Source organism: Pleurodeles waltl, chromosome 3_2 (genome assembly GCF_031143425.1).
Source record: "Pleurodeles waltl isolate 20211129_DDA chromosome 3_2, aPleWal1.hap1.20221129, whole genome shotgun sequence".
Taxonomy (NCBI): Eukaryota; Metazoa; Chordata; class Amphibia; order Caudata; family Salamandridae; genus Pleurodeles; species Pleurodeles waltl.
Genome location: NC_090441.1, coordinates 17,441,049 through 17,455,464, shown reverse-complemented (window position 1 = coordinate 17,455,464; position 14,416 = coordinate 17,441,049). Strand labels below are relative to the sequence as shown.

The 14,416-nt window shown below is 44.3% G+C and overlaps 1 protein-coding gene across 10 annotated transcripts in view; it reads right to left on the bottom strand.

Moving 5' to 3' along the window:
• Nucleotides 1-14,416, bottom strand: part of CUEDC1 (CUE domain containing 1) — a 383,678-nt gene that overhangs the window by 174,547 nt on the left and 194,715 nt on the right. For 2 of the 10 annotated variants that reach the window (XM_069226611.1, XM_069226619.1), the window contains one exon: nucleotides 12,708-12,826. The exons of the other annotated variants lie outside the window; for them this stretch is intronic. The gene's annotated coding sequence lies outside the window, so the exon portion shown is untranslated. The remainder of the gene's footprint in view (nucleotides 1-12,707; nucleotides 12,827-14,416) is intronic. 10 annotated transcript variants of the gene reach the window in all.

The following is a 14,416-nucleotide window of genomic DNA, read 5'->3' as shown; positions in this document are numbered from 1 at the left end:
CCAACAAATGAAGCTGGACATGCATGCAGAAAATAAATAAATAAATAAAAATAATGTGAAAACGTGTCCAGCCTTCTCCAGCCCAGCCTTTCAAGCATGTACACAGTGATGCAGTATTCGTTGACTTACATGGGTGTAGAAGGCTGGCCTGACTTGTAGTGGGTACCAGAGGTACGTACACCTTGTGCCAGGTCCAGTTATCCCTTATTAGTGTAGAAGAGGTGTTTCTAGCAGCTTAGGCTGATAGAAGGTAGCTATGGCAAAGCAGCTTAGGCTAAACTAGGAGACATGTAAAGCTCCTACTATACCACTGGTGTCATATGCACAATATCATAAGAAAACACAATACACAGATATACTAAAAATAAAGGTACTTTATTTTTATGACAATATGCCAAAAGTATCTCAGTGAGTACCCTCAGTATGAGGATAAGTTATATACACAAGATATATGTACACAAACCAAAATTATGCAGGTAATAGCAAAAGGAAGTAATGCAAGCAATGTAAAGTTACAGTAAATTGCAATAGGAGCACATAGGTATAGGGGCAACACAAACCATATACTCCAAAAGTGGAATGCGAACCACGAATGGACCCCAAACCTATGTGAGCTTGTATAGGGTCGCTGGGACTGTAAGAAAACAGTGAGGGTTAGAAAAATAGCCCACCCCAAGATCCTGAAAGGTAGGTGTAAAGTGCACCTACTACCCCCAGAGAGCACAGAAGTCGTGATAGGGGGATTCTGCAAGGAAAACAAACACCAGCAATGCAATAACAGTGGATTTCCGGACCTGAGTACCTGTAAGACAAGGGGACCAAGTCCAAGAGTCGCGACAGTGTCGAGAGTGGGCAGGAGCCCAGGAAATGCCAGCTGAGGGTGCAAGGAAGCTGCCACCTGTTGGAAGAAGCTTGGTGTTCTGCAAGAACGAAGATGACTAGGAACTTCCCCCTTTGGAGGATGGATGTCCCACGTCGTGAAGAAGCTTGCAGAGGTGTTCCCACGCAGAAAGACCACAAACAAGCCTAGCTAGCTGCAAGGGTCGCGGTTAGGGTTTTTGGATGCTGCTGTGGCCCAGGAGGGACCAGGATGTCGCCACTTGGATGAGGAGACAGAGGGGGCGCCCGGTAGTCAGGGAGCCCTCACAAGCAGGCAGCACCCGCAGAAGTACCTGAACAGGCACTTAGAAGAAAAGTGAACCGGAGTCCACCCGAAGTCACAAAAGGGAGTCCCACGACGCCGGAGGACAACTCAGAAGGTTGTGCACTGCAGGTTAGAGTGTCGGGGACCCAGGCTTGGCTGTGCACAAAGGAAATCCTGGAAGAGTGCACAGGAGCCGGAGCAGCTGCAAATCACGCGGTACCCAGCAATGCAGTCTAGCGTGGGGAGGCAAGGACTTACCTCCACCAAACTTGGACTGAAGAGTCACTGGACTGTGGGAGTCACTTGGACAGAGTTGCTGAGTTCCAGGGACCACGCTCGTCGTGCTGAGAGGGGACCCAGAGGACCGGTGATGCAGTCTTTTGTTGCCTGCGATTGCAGGGGGAAGATTCTGTCGACCCACTGGAGATTTCTTCATAGCTCCTGGTGCAGAAAGGAGGCAGGCTACCCCCAGAGCATGCACCACCTGGAAACAGTCGAGAAAGCCGGCAGGATGAGCGATACAAGGTTGCTAGTAGTCGTCTTTGCTACTTTGTTGCGGTTTTGCAGGCGTCCTGAGCAGTCAGCGGTCGATCCTTTGGCAGAAGGTGAAGAGGGAGATACAGAGGAACTCTGGTGAGCTCTTGCATTCGTTATCTGGTGAGATTCCCAAAGCAGAGACCCTAAATAGCCAGAAAAGGAGGTTTGGCTACCTAGGAAGGAGGATTGGCTACTAAGAGAGGTAAGAGCCTATCAGAAGGAGTCTCCGACGATACCCGCTGGCACTGGCCACTCAGAGCAGTCCAGTGTGCCAGCAACACCTCTGTTTCCAAGATGGCAGAGGTCTGGGGCACACTGGAGGAGCTCTGGGCACCTCCCCTGGGAGGTGCAGGTCAGGGGAGTGGTCACTCCCCTTTCCTTTGTCCTGTTTCGCGCCAGAGCAGGGCTGGGGGATCCCTGAACCGGTGTAGACTGGCTTATGCAGAGATGGGCACCATCTGTGCCCATCAAAGCATTTCCAGAGGCTGGGGGAGGCTACTCCTCCCCAGCCCTGACACCTATTTCCAAAGGGAGAGGGTGTAACACCCTCTCTCAGAGGAAGTCCTTTGTTCTGCCTTCCTGGGCCAGGGCTGCCTGGACCCCAGGAGGGCAGAAACCTGTCTGAGGGGTTGGCAGCAGCAGCAGTGGAAACCCCGGAAAGGCAGTTTGGCAGTACCCGGGTTCTGTGGTAGAGACCCGGGGGGTCATGGAATTGTCCCCCCCAATGCCAGAATGGCATTGGGGTGTCAATTCTATGATCTTAGACATGTTATATGGCCATGTTCGGAGTTACCATTGTGACGCTGTACATAGGTAGTGACCTATGTACAGTGCACACGTGTAATGGTGTTTGCCCTGAACGATGTGGGGGCACCTTGGCTAGTGCCAGGGTGCCCACACACTAAGCAACTTTGCACCCAACCTTCACCAGGTGAAGGTTAGACATATAGGTGACTTATAAGTTACTTAAGTGCAGTGGTAAATGGCTGTGAAATAACGTGGACGTTATTTCACTCAGGCTGCACTAGCAGGCCTGTGTAAGAATTGTCAGATCTCCCTATGGATGGCAAAAGAAATGCTGCAGCCCATAGGGATCTCCTGGAACCCCAATACCCTGGGTACCTCAGTACCATATACTAGGGAATTATAAGGGTGTTCCAGTATGCCAATGTGAATTGGTAAAATTGGTCACTAGCCTGTTAGGAATTGCTGATGCCGGGAGTGTGTGCAGCCGGGAGTGTGTGCAACCAAGAGTAATGCAGAGGTAGGTGTCTGGAGGGTTGGTGATAGTGTATGCAGCTGTTCAGGTATTCTGGTCCTGTGTTGTGTAAGGCTTTGTATGTGTGCATGAGAGGTTCGAATTGGCTGTGCTTGAGAATGGAATCCAGTAAAGCTTCCTGATGTGTGGTGTGATGTGGGTGCGCCATGGGAGGTCGAGTATGAGTCTTGCAGCAGTGCTCTGGATAGTCTGGCACTGTGTAGGAGTTGTTTGGAGATTACAGTGTAGAGGGTGTTGCGGTATTCCAGCCTTCTGGCAATGAGTACGTGTGACACCCAGTCTGGTCTTCCGAGAAAATCTTTTGGGGCATGCGTAGCGTGAGTAAGCAGGAGGTGCATTGACTTGAGCTGTCCTTTTGAGCTTGTCGTATAGGAGGACACCTAGATTTCTTGCGTGGTCTGTGAGTGTTGGCCCTAGCTCCGACAGCCACCACGTGGAGTCCCAGGGGGTTGTCTTGTTGCTGAAGACCACCTCTGACAATTCCAGTGCCTCCCCTTTGGCGTCTTCTCCACCACTTGGTGTTTCGCCAAGCTCGTTAGGATCGGTGTCTGTTTCCAGGGGACACGGAAGGTGTATGTCTAATCATTTACCTAGAACACATTCTCTTGATGGTCAAATGCTGGGAGACTCTTCACCACTACCTCTCCCTCACCATCAACCTCGATTCGCTATGATTCTTAGTACATTTCAAGAAATTCGTAAATTAGTAGAAATCTGTTTTCACCCCCCACCCAATCGGCAAACATGAAACACATGCTCACGTCTTTTAAAGCTACAAAAGAACAAGCTTTGACTCATTCAAAAGGAAATCCATCAAGCTCTGTACAGTACCTTTTTGTCTCTCAAACATTTGGCCAGTCTGGTAGGCCTCCTCGACTCCTCCATTCAAATGATTTTCTGTGTCCCTCTGCATTACAGAGACCGACATAGCTGGAACACACATCCGTCTCCACTCAGGCCTTTGTTTTTTGCTCAGATCTCCCAAAACAGGGATTCTAGTACAGAACAACAGTTGTGGCTGACAAACATGAAAGCCTGGAACAACAAAGTAATCTTCTGCTTTACTCCAGCACTCACTATTGAACCAAATGCGAGCAACATCAACAGGAGGGCCTCTCTAACAATGGTCCTTGGTGCTCAGAGCAGTCCTCCCTTAGTAGTAATTCTCAGGAATTATTAGTTGGCATCTTTTCCATCAAGAGTTTCCTTTGCCATTTTTCCATACATCCCTCTGGTGTGCACTTTCTCAGATGGAAAGCATTTCTGTGTTTCATTAGGGTTACAAACTGGGTGGAACAAGATCCAAAACTTTGGCATCCCTGAATCTCTGGAATGCATGTCTAGAAAGGAACATCTCAGTCAAAGCAAATACCTTCCAAGCAACTCTAATTTCATGGTAGAGTGGGTTTCCTTAAAAAAAAGTTGATACTTCAGTGACAGGATGTTAGATCACCAGATTTCTCTACTCACTCTGGGGTCTGTTCGACGTAGACTGGTTTGCCTCTCATCTCAAACAACTTCCTGGAAGACTCATGCACCCCAGGAACCAGGAAACTTTACCTCTTAAGGTGGACTGCATGGGTACATTGGTGCATGGAAGTACACTTGGATCCCCTACATGCCTTTTCTCTTGACCTAGCCAATATCCTCCCCTCCCTTTTCAAAAGCGTTTTTCCTATTGAACCATCAAATTTTCTGCTAAGTTGTTTTCACAGGTCATACCCCCCACTAATTCACTTCCCTTAGACAAAGCCCCTCTTGTTTGTAAACTCATGGAAAGGCACTCTTCTCTCCTGTCTACTTCATCCCCATTAAAACTCTCTATGGGACGCCACTCAGTCCTCCTAGGCCTTTCAGCTTGGCATAACTAACCTGACATCTTTCTTAAGCAACTCTCCACTAAGCTGTCTGTTGTCCTTTGTCTGATTTTATCAGACAGATGTCAAGGTCTTATCCATCCACAAGCCTTCCTAAACTCCTAATTGAGTTGACTCCATCGCCAAAAGAGCAGTGCCGATTGCTTCTCCATTGTGTACTCTTACTTCCCTAAACACCCATAAGTCTGTGTCACTAGCTGCCTCAAAGAATACATAAGCACACAAGCTCCCTCATACTACCCTCCAATACCCAATTGCTCATTTCCTTCAGGAGACTCTTTATGCAGGCTACAACCCGATAACCCCAGCCTAGCTCGATGGGTCCATTGGTTATTGCCTGCGATGAGCACCAATACAACCAGATTCAGGCACACACATTACTCATGCAGCTGTGGCTTCCAAGGCTTCCTTTTTCAGCTACTGTCACCCTAAAGGCCACCACAGTCTAATGCTTTTACCTTTTGGTCATTCTATTCCAGGCAGATTTAGCATGCGGCCAACCCCTTGCTTGGTAAGCTTTAAACATGCCATATAATGAAGCCGCCTTGTTCTGGACTTAAAATTGGGACTCCCCTCCCTTGCAATAAGTAAATCTATGTCTAATAAGGATAAGGGGGCTGAAGGAATATGTTACTTACCTTGTAAGCATCTGTTCGAGGCATGAAGTGCTGTAGATTCACATGCTCTGCATACTCCAGCCATCTAATGTTGGGTCAGAATGTGTGCAGGATGCTTTTTTTCAAAGAAGTCTTTCGTGTCACGAGGTAGAGTGACTCCTCCTTCTTGGTGATGCTGCGCATGGGCATCGACTCCATTGTTAGACTGCTTTCCCACAGGCGGTTGAGAATGGAGTCTAGAATAAGGATAAGAAATTAGATGTCCATGTGAAAGAGTGAGAAACAGCAACAATCACATGTGTACGGGGAGGAGGGCAGCATGTATCTAGGGCACTACATGTTGTGAACCGATGCTTACAGGGTAAGTAAAATATTCAGTTTGAGGCATGTGTAGCTGTAGACGCACATAATATGCAGACTGCAAAAGCAGTTCCCGTCAGCAGAAGCGGTGGCTAACCTGTAGTTGTTGCAGTTGTTTGAGAAAGTGTACATAAAACTGCCCGACCTACGTTGGCTTGTTGGCATGCTAAAACATCCACACAATAATGTTTGGTGAAGGTGTGTGGTGTGGACCATGTAGTTGCCTTACATATCTCAGCTACTGGAATGTTTCCTAGAAGGGCCATGGATGCTCCCTTTATCCTAGTACAGTGTGCTCTAAGAGGAGAAGGTAAAGTTCTTTTGGCTTTAGCATAACATGCTCGAATGCCTTATACTATCCATCTTGGCTATGCCTAATTTGGATATAGGGTTCTCTTCATGAGGATGTGAAAAAGCAACAAAAAAGTAGCTTGTTTTTTTCTGAAATTCAGGCCTATCAATGTAGAACCTAAGGGCTCTTTTACCAGCTAACGTATGGAGGGCTCTCTCTGCAACAGAATCTGTTTGTATGGAAAAAGACTGGTAACTCAATTGATTGGTTGAGGTGAAAATGAGAAACCGCTTTAGGGAGAAATGTAGGGTTGGTGCAAAGAACAACCTTGTCTCTCTGCAGTTGGAGAAAGGTTCTTTCAAGATTAAATTCTGGAGCTCGCCATCTCATCTGAGCGAAGTGATAGCGACTACAAATGTCACTTTCCAAGAAAGGAACTGATGGGGGCATGTGGGTAGGGGTTCAAATGGAGAGCCCCTAAGTTGTATGAGAATGATGTTAAGGTTCCATGAGGGTGCAGGTGGAACCTGTGGTGGAAGAATTCTTTTCAGCCCCTTCATGAAGGCTTTAATAACTGGTATTCTGAATAAAGATATGTGTTGTCTATTCTGTAGATAGGCAGCCATTGCAGTCGGATGTAATCTTATAGATGTGAACGCTAACCCAGCCTTTTGTAAATGAATCAAGTAGCAGACAAGGTCTTGCACATTAGCTTTGATAGGATCAATGTGTTTTAAATGACAATAGTAGGTAAATCTTTTCTATTTTGCTGCATGGCAAGCTCTAGTGGTAGGGCTACGGGCTTCTTTAAGAATTTTCATACATTCTGGGGGCAAATTAAGGTAACCAATCTCTATGACCTCAGGAGCCAAATCGCTAAGCTGAGTCTTGGGACCAGGGTGCCCGATTTCTCCATGGTTCTGAGTGAGATGGTCCGACCTGTTGGGGAGTTTCTCATGGAGAAACTACCGACAGGTTTAGTAGTACTGTGAGCCATAGTTGATGAGCCCAGGTAAGAACTACTAAGATCATTGTGATAGATGTCTGAGCTTCCAAGCCAAAAATGGAAGGAGAGGAGAAAAGGCATAACCAAATATCCCTGACCAACTCACCCATAGTGCATTGCTCTTGGATAGTGGATTTGGGAACCTTGAGATGAAGTTTGGATGTATTGCCTTTTCTGCGGCTGCAAAAAGGTCCATCTGGGGGACCCCCCCCCCCCATCTCTGGAGGTATGGGAGGAAGACTTGTGGGTGGAGTTCCCATTTGTGGACTTGCTGTTGCTTTCTGCTGAGCTGGTGTGTTAAGTCGTCATCCACGCCAGGGAGATATTGTGCTAGCAGATGAACTTTGTGACGCAATGCCCATTTACAAATGGTCTGAGAGAGTTGTGAAGGCTGCAGAGACTGTGCCCGCCCCGCCTCCAGGTTTTTGTAGATAGCACATGGATGTCATGTTGTCTGTCCAGATTAGGACAACCTGGTGTATGAGGTGAGGAAGGATGTCTTTCATGGCTAGGAGAACAGCTGGATTCTCAAGGAAGTTGATATGGAGACCTTCAAATGTCCACCCCATCCTGTGAGTAAGGTGTCTGTTGTGAGAGTTATGTGGTGAACAAAGTCAAGAAAAGGCTGCCCCTTCAACATGCTGTTATTCCACCAGTGCAGAGTTATAAGTTTGGCGCTCCAACAACAGTAAATCTTCTCAAAGAGGAAATTCTCCTCTTGAGGCTCTTTGTGTAGTGGCACATCATGAAATGCTGGAGGCCAGTGCTAGCAATAAGCTACTGATAAGCTGTAGAATTGTCAGGAGGGGAGGGACAGGTGTGGGATAAGTCTGGATCTGTGTCACCTAGAGTGTCTACCTCATAGTGTCCCAAAGTTCAGTGTGTGGTGGTATCACAAAGTGTCATGCCCTGTGCCGTGACCACCTGTATAAGGTTGAGGGGATCCCTCAGGTGAAATATCTAAGGCATCTCCAAGTGAATGTGGTGAAGACAATGAAAGTGATGGTGGTGGCAGGGGCGGTGGAAGAGACAAAGGACTGTTCACCTTGTCTGATCTCTTCCTTTGTTTCGGTGGTGTTTGAGCATCTAGAGCCTCCTGGAAGGACAACTGTCTCTTAGGTGGTAGAGGAGTGGGGGCTGCAGTCTTTGCAAGAAATGGGCCATTATGATGCTGAATATGTATTTGTTTTGGGCGAGCATCCAATTTCTCCACAAGTCTGTGGAGGATGCGCTCAACTATCTTGCTAGAATTAAGTTTCAGAGCCAGCTTCAACATTTTTGGGTCTGAGCATATTTTTGTTTCAGTGCTGAAATTCCAGTCAGTCGATGGGATGGTTGTCGACTATCAGCGCAGCACCAACAGTTGGCCAAGGTGCTCGATGTTGAAGGCTTCGGCTGGTGTTTCAGAGCCGAGCTTGAGATGGGGCCTCCGAAACAGTTACTCAGTGCCAACCACTGCCAGATGGCAATGGTGGGCCCAGGGCCTCTTGGACAGAAGAGGCCATGTGTTTTTCGAATGTTCAACACGGGGTGGAGGCAGAGGGGGAGCCGTACTCATGGACTGTTTAGCCGGTGTTATGTCTTGTACCGCCAGGCCGAATTTGAGATCGAAGACTGAACTACCATTCGGGGACAACACCTCTTCCTCTGCAGCAGATGCCTCCAGGTGTTGTTCCGACTCTTTACCAATTTCTTCTTAGCCAAAGATGTTGGGAGTCTCTTCAACTCATTTTCTCTGCATTTCGAGACTACATGCCTGCCGATCTTCAAGTTTTCTTGGACAGAAAGAAAGACATGCCTCGCAATTCACCTCCCTGTGTTCTGGGGACAGACACAGGTTACAGACTTGTTGTAAGTCTGTTTGGGGATACTTTGCGTGACAGCGAGGACAGAACCTGAAGGGTGTGTTCTGTCACCAGCAGGGCTATCTCCGGAGAAACTGGGGGAAAGGCTGGCAAAGATGGCCCTGAAGGGCGAAGCCCTAATGGGCCGCAGTCAAAGCATGTCGACCTGAGGAGTGGTGCAGTATCTCCAACACACAAAGTAAGAGAGTGTGATAAAAAACAATACCGATGAGGGTAAGTGCGAGTCGAAAGGGTATTGTAACAGTTTGGAACCAGAGCATTAGCATACACGTCTGAACCAAACGGCGTAGAGAAAACAATCTAACATTGGAGTCGATGTCCATGCGCAGTATTACCGAGAAGGAGGAGTCCCTATACTTGTGCCTCAAAAGACTTCTTAGAAGAAAAACAACCTGCACATATCCGGACCAAGCACTAGATGGCAGGAGTATGCAGAGTATGTATATCTACAGCCACACATGCTTCGAATATTATATGTTCATCCTTCCCTCCTTCAGAGTCCATCTTACATGTAGTATGTGCACATTTGTATGATACCACTGTATGTTCTTTTGGAACCCTGACACTGTAAACCTGGAGGTTCAGATACGTGCCCCCCCACCTCCAATTTTTACCTGCAACAGTGTTTTTCATGTAGGATGAGAACCAATTTAGAATGTTTCCTTTGCAGTTCAGCAATGTTCGAGGAATGTTATTAGTTTGTTATAACTGTTGATGGCAGAAGTTAGGTTGATGAATGCAGTTGGGCAGGTGTCACCCTTTTCGAGCATGCAATGCCCACCATCCAGTACTTAGAGAGGACGCAGGTTCTTTGCTGTATTATGTAATAAAGGCAAGCTCCTGATAGCTAGAAGGCCTTCCTGTTTAAGTGAGAGATCAGTTATTCAATAACTGTTCTTTCCTTGGCTTTTCCAAGCTAATGGAAGTTGTAGACCGGAAGTTGAGGATCGTTATGCGTTTTTTTGGGAAATCAAAAATAATTTTTTGGGGGGTATTGGTGTGACTGAACTGGGTTTCCGTGGAGGGGGAAAAATCCTTGCACGTGGGACCCAAAACCATACTGAGCCGCTTGCATCGGACTAGAGCAATCGTGGTTGCTCAGTCTTTGGCGTACTGAGCTTCATATTGTAAAGAAACACACGTGGATCACATTATTTCTCCTTGTAGATGCATTGGTGAACCAAAAAAGGATTGGTGTTAAATCGATTTTGGAACAGGAAATACCAGACTGGGTATCATTAAAAACAATCAAAGGCCATTATACTAGAAAACAGTAAAGCAACACACTAAAATGGTGTTGCCTAACAGCACTCTGTCATCCTTAATTATAGATTAAGGTTCACAAGTTCAAATCTTAAAATGACTCCCTGTTGAGGCCAGTCAATAACTGGTCACATACACAAGCTTCAGAGAAACTGTTTACTGCAGATGCTTCAGTCATACACAACCAATGTCTTTCAGCCAGGGCCTTCTCCTCTAACTTCCAAACTCAGAGTACAACAGCACACTATTGACATGATGAGGTTCTTTATCAAATGGACAGAGTTCCACGGATGAAGGGCAACTCAAAAGACAGGAGTTGTTTCCGTTGCATAGCTAACCAAAACTAAAGAATGGTAAGTTCTGTTTAATTACACTTATGCCTTTTTTTTGGGGGGGGGAGGGGTTTGGAGTGTGCCTTGGGTTGAATTTTACCAGTTTTTGATTTGCAATTGACAAAGTGATTTATTTCAGGTTTTAGAACTAAATACTTGTAAACAAGATTTTATAAAAGGAATGCAGAGGGAAGGAATGTAAATGTTGTCCTCAATCTAATTAGTGTCAGATTAATACTTGAAGCACCCTGACTGCATCGTTGGTCTGTTCCCACTTAAGTGTGTACATGTTTTCTACATTCACACCCAGTTATGTTCTTTAAAATCAATAAAAGAAAACTGTAAAATAAATCATTTTGGAATGACAGAGGTAACCTTCACGTTCAACTTGTGCACTCCACTCCAAATCCCCTCCCGCAGCAGCTCAGTCTAGGTCTTGCTAATGCCTGTAATGGAAAACTGAAGGGCTCTGAAGATGTTGATGAAGATTTTTATCCTAAAGTCTAATGCATGTAGTTTTGTACTAAGAAAATATATGGTCAGTAGAGTTCACTGTGACAGTGTAAAAGATTCCATGAGTCGCCAAGTTCGAGCATTAAATTCAGAGATAGACATTATGCCTTCTTGTGAGTATTTCTAAAACTCTGTAGCAGCACCGTCTAATTGCACTTCCTCTCAATGGCTGGGCACAGTTAGAAGCTAGACTACTGGACTTGAAGAGTTCCCACTTTTCTGCAGTTCAAAGCCCTTGACTGCAGCTCTGCGACTCCCTTATTGTCCCAGTCGTTTCTGGACGCCTCAACTATCTCTCTCTCAGCCCTATTAACCCTCACCCTTGATGCAATGTTCCTGCCATCCTGCGTACCTTTCTTTGCACTGCCTACTATGACGTTTATCCTGTTCAGTGTGATGTATGTTCCTAGTTAGGTTTAAGCTATAGGTCACATGCATAGCCATATGCAAGCCTGGGTGAGAACAAGCAAAGGACAACTTCACCCCAGCCTGCAAGAAGTATTCAGTATCACTTCATGAGATTAGTAGAATGGCTGTCACAACATCTGACAGCCATCACAGCATTTACATTCACTAACTGGGTTCTGTGCAATATGCAAAGCCAGTTGTTGCGACCTAGTCACTGTATTTTGTAGTTAATACTTTAAAAATGAATATAAATGAGGAGTCTGGAGAATTGTGTTCCTTTGTTAGAAAACACTGGCCTGTAAAAAGGCAATTTTTAAACCTGGTGCTGGTCAAGCTTGTTTTTCACCCACCTAAACCCCAGGATCATGGCCTGAAGATTATGTTGATTTCCACCTAGGTGCTCAATCAACGCTTGACCTACAGCGCACCCCAATCGAGATATAGAAAAAAAGCAGTGAAAGCAGTTTGAAAACTACGCACTTTGCAAAAGGACACACAAATGCCTCAAAGTTATTTGCCCTTTTTTCGTTTCATGTTCCTATTTCCGGCTTCATAAGAGCACAAACAAATCTATTTTCCCATTTGAGTATTCCGCATTGGACCTACAAGGTCATGGCCACTTGTAAGAAGGCAACTGCAGCTTAAAATGTCAAGAAACACTATTTTGCAACAACTGTGCTATTAAAATTATTTAAGATGAGTGATTTATGTAGACAATGGGGTCATAGACTTTTGAAACTACATCTCCTTCTCTGCAATTTTGCAAATAAAATATGTGCCAGACCAAGTTGCTGTGTAGTGCTTTCTTTTAATCCTACATTAAATATACAACCCAAAAAAGTAGAGCAGGCTTGAGGCGTTGTACCCATTAAATGATTATGAAGCGCAAGAATAATCGCTTACACCATAGTATCACGATCATGCTCAAACTGGGGCAAAAATGACTGTTTAGCAATATTAAAACCATGCTGATCGTAGTCAAAACAGATTTAGAGTTTTTATTTCGGCCTAAAATGTAACAATGGGGTCTCAAGGTATGAACAACACAGATTCCAGGCCAAGTAAATATTCAGAGCCTGAAATGTTTCAGGACAAATGCCTGAGTTACATGTAATGAGCGACTAATGCCTGTACACAATAACGTGCTCGATTTCTCATTTTTGATGTGCTCCGAAAGCCAAACGTTCACTAAGTTTATTCAATAGTTTAGTCACCATTTCTTAAATTCCCTCGACCAATAATTTTCGGGAACCTTTCATCTCTACACATAGGAGGCAGTCTACACTTGACAGTCTTCGTCAGATTTTCACCCTCTGTTCTTCAGAAGACATACCTGTAATGAATTTACAAAAACATAGTCGTAAAATGTAGGATTTGGTTTCAATATTTTGCATCCTCCAATAAGAATAATAAAGATAACGTTTCTATCAATCAGGAGGCATGTAAAACAATAGTTTCTTTAATTCGGCACCAATGCACCTAAAAAAATATCTCTAATCTCGTTTGTTCAAATGTTTTACAATTTTTTCCCATGTCTGCCCTTACTTTGACCTTTATTTTATTGTTTTCTTAAAATAATTTTATTTATAATCTAGTGGTCTGTTGTAAGGGATATCTGAGGACATGAACAAACCAGTTTTTGGGAATAGCCACGATGGATCGCAATATGATACAAATGCACGCATTCAAACTTCATTTTGTGCCATACTGAATCTAAATCATGTCAAATATGCTAGATTTCTTCTAAATTATTTTCGGCATGTAGAAAAATAAACTGCAACTTTTAGCTATATCCTTAAGAAATGTATTTTCTTGGAATCCAGCAGGCTGTCCATCATGCCTATTCACAAACTTATAACACAGAGCACTCTGTAAGTAAAGCAGCAGAACATAGAAGAAATTATTCTCAAGTATGTTTCAACTTGGTATAAGTCAGGCAATGTACTGAGTCAAAGATAAACGAATAACATATTTCTTATGGAGAAGCACTTACTCTACATTTGTAGGCAAGAATAGTTATACCCATATTGTCATGTGGCACTCGTTCAGCATTAGAGGGTAAGCCTGAGGGCAAACTGCCTATTTTATGTGATTACAACGGAATTGTTTGCAAATCACCAATAGGGACACTATATAATTAATTGCAAAAGTTTAAGAGAGGCGATCACCACTTTAGACTAAAATAGAATAAAGAGTAAAAATCATATAGTGCAAAAATAAGTTGGCAAACTTCTTTACTAAAGTGTTACGTGCCTTTGACACCTAGGCTCTTGCTTTTAAACACTGTACAATATCATCACAATGTCATCTTCGAGAAACTATTATTGTACTAACACATTCTTTTCACTACTAATAGAACTGTAGAATAAAGGGGGGCACATTTATGGTAGCATAATCATTTATACGTTATCTTACTTGATCTATCAGATTCTGAAAATCCTGGCAAGAATTAAAAGAAATTGATGGTAATAAAAAGAGAGAAAAAAACAGACTAAATCATACAATATTAAAACAAAAACCAGAATAAAGATCAAAATGTACTAGGGCAGAAATAAATATAAAACTTGTTCACTAAGGTGTATTGTGTACTTTCAGTAGCTAAGCTCTTGATTCTAGCAATCATTATGTTATTTCTTTGCTCCAGAAAAAATGTTAATACATTGCTAACAAGCACTGGGAAAGCCAACAAGTCTGGTGTTGGCTGCCTGCATTTTGCTTTGTAATGTTTTCTGGGAAGTCACCTAAATGGCTGAGTGGGATGATCCACTGCCTCATGCTGCAGTGGGTGAAAGAAAAATATGAATGACAACACTAAACTAATGAATGAATGAAGGGGGCAGGCTGAAAGTCCCTACGAGTATATTGTATATAATTTTAGTGAAATCAAAAGGTCCTGGCTAATGCACACGTAAAAAGGGAAAGA